The 2,331-nt window shown below is 46.2% G+C and overlaps 1 long non-coding RNA gene across 1 annotated transcript; it reads right to left on the reverse strand.

Moving 5' to 3' along the window:
* Positions 1 to 220: 220 nt before the first annotated feature.
* Positions 221 to 2,111, reverse strand: LOC130509729 (uncharacterized). The gene is made up of 4 exons (XR_008943709.1): positions 1,883 to 2,111; positions 1,604 to 1,785; positions 1,126 to 1,183; positions 221 to 483 (listed from the first exon to the last, which is right to left on the reverse strand). It is a non-coding gene; the product is annotated as an uncharacterized LOC130509729 (long non-coding RNA).
* Between the last annotated feature and the right edge of the window lie 220 nt (positions 2,112 to 2,331).

Here is a 2,331-nt window from a genome sequence, read left to right on the forward strand (position 1 = left end):
GTGATGAAAAAGACCGAACTAATTCTCTTAAAAGATTTATAGTGTTTATAATGGAAAAGACCAAAAGAGAGATTTAATAAATGCAACTATGATGCCTCCTTTGTGAACCGATCTACTCAAGCAAAGATAGGATGGGTAATTCGAGATTCCAGAGGTACTGACGCGACCGCGTCTGTTGAATATAAATGCGGAATTAAAATAATAATAAATCATAGCGCAGCGGAAATAATAATAATACGGATAATAAACTCCACGTCATATCATAAAGTCAAATACAATACCATAAAGTCAAGCCCGAAAATAAACATCCGAAATATCGATGACAACGTAAGCCCGGAGGCTGAAATAAGAAATATCATAAACGAGAAGTCCAAAGGCCTGAAGGCCCAATAACGATAAAAGATAAAATGATAAAACGATAAAGCCCACGAGCCCAAATAGTAGCACCAGTCCGATATGATCACTCCTGCTCATCGGTCTCACCTGAAAGGGGGAAAGAAAGAGGGGTGAGCAACAGGGGAGTCGCTCAGTAAGGTATGGGATGCTAAACCACAAACCACTGACTCAGTTCATAGCACTACAACTATGTAGGCTTAGCTCTAGCATGAAGCAAACACGGTGTCTAGTACACCACACATAACGACAAATAATGCGCTAATAGCACACAGCTAATCTCTGCACCACGCATTTCCTTATAAGGATATAAACATATACTCGAAGCGTCGCTAGTACAGTCTGTCTCTGTACCCCCGCCCACCGTAGCGTCGAATGCAAACGTCTCTGCACCACGCCCCAAACAGTAGCGTCGAAGCTCAAACGTCTCTGAACTCACGCCCATATCACACCGCAGCGTCGAATCTCGGACATCTCCGAACTCACGCCCATCACATAGTCCCTACTCATAACTATGTATATACATATATATATAACCGTGCTCAGCATCAATCAATTCACACAACCGTTGAATCCTCTATTAACCTAATTCCGGTTTAACAATCAATAGTAATAATAATCAAATAAGACTCACAAGCAGACTCGATTCACAGAGACGGATCATGATTCGAAACTAAACTTTTCATAATGGTAGTACTAAACTAGTTCGGGATTTAACGGAGAAGCCCTCACCTTAGTAATGAAGAGAAGTGATGTCTATGAACTCCAGCTGCTCAAATAGACTCCAAATCTGAAATCAGATCGAAATTCCGAGTCAGAACGCCCTTCGAACGGGTGAAAATGGGTGTCTAAGGAAAAGTCAACCCGCTGGTCAAAGGTCAACCCGGTCAAACCTTGACCAGAAATCAATTTAGCTAACCGACCGGTTTACTCTGACCTAAATCGATTTCAATTGGACCGTCCGGTTTAACCTTAACCGAAATTAAATTAATTAATTAATTAAATCGACCGGTTTACCCTAACCGAAATCTAATTAATTTTAACCAACCGGTTTACCCTAACCGATTCGCAATTAATTTAAACCAGTCAAACCAACCGGTTGACCGAGTCACCGAGTTGACTCACCGAGTCGACTCAGCCGAGTTGGCGAGTCGCCGGCGAGTCACCGGCACCGGTCACCGGCGGCGACGGCGGAGGGACGGTGGCTTACCGGAAAAGTCACCGGCGGCGGCGGAGGTGCGGCGGCGACGCGGCGGCGGAGGCGGCGGCGCGTGCGTTTCACGCGCGCGCGCGGGCTGATCTTCCGGAGGCGCGTACGGCTTCGTCTGAGCTCCGATTTCGACGATTTCGGTGGCTATGGCTTCGTCTCGTCGAGAGGAACGCGATGGTGGTCTTGCATGCACGAAATACTCAGCGGTTAGGAAGTTATGGGCGGTTTACTAAAACGGCCGAAATAAAACTTAAAATGCATGTGGCTTCCGGGGGTTACCTAAGGGGATGATCGGTGGTGGCGAACTGAACGCGGTCACTGGACGTGGTGGCTCCGGCGTTAAGCTCCGGCGAACCTCTCTCTACAAAATGATCACACTTCTCCCTTAGCTCACTCTCTTTCAAACTCTTTAATCTCTTTTTTTTTTCTTTGATGTTGCAAATGGAGGAGAAACCAAAGTAGAGAGGGCTTTTTATAGAATTACCTTGGGTAATTTCGAGTGGGCTTGGGCCTGTGCGAGTTTGAGATAGTGGGCTTGGTTTGGGTCATTACAATTCTCCCCCACTAATAAGGAATTCGTCCCCGAATTCGAGACAGCAACTGACCGTTCCATAACATCCTGAAACAACTCTGGATGGTCAATCCTCATCTGTAGCTCGGGCTCCCATGTCTCCTCCTGGATCCCGTCTCTCTCCCAACGAACCTTGGCCAACATGGTCATCATTCCT

The sequence above is a fragment of the Raphanus sativus genome, chromosome 3 (genome assembly GCF_000801105.2).
Source record: "Raphanus sativus cultivar WK10039 chromosome 3, ASM80110v3, whole genome shotgun sequence".
Classification (NCBI taxonomy): Eukaryota; Viridiplantae; Streptophyta; class Magnoliopsida; order Brassicales; family Brassicaceae; genus Raphanus; species Raphanus sativus.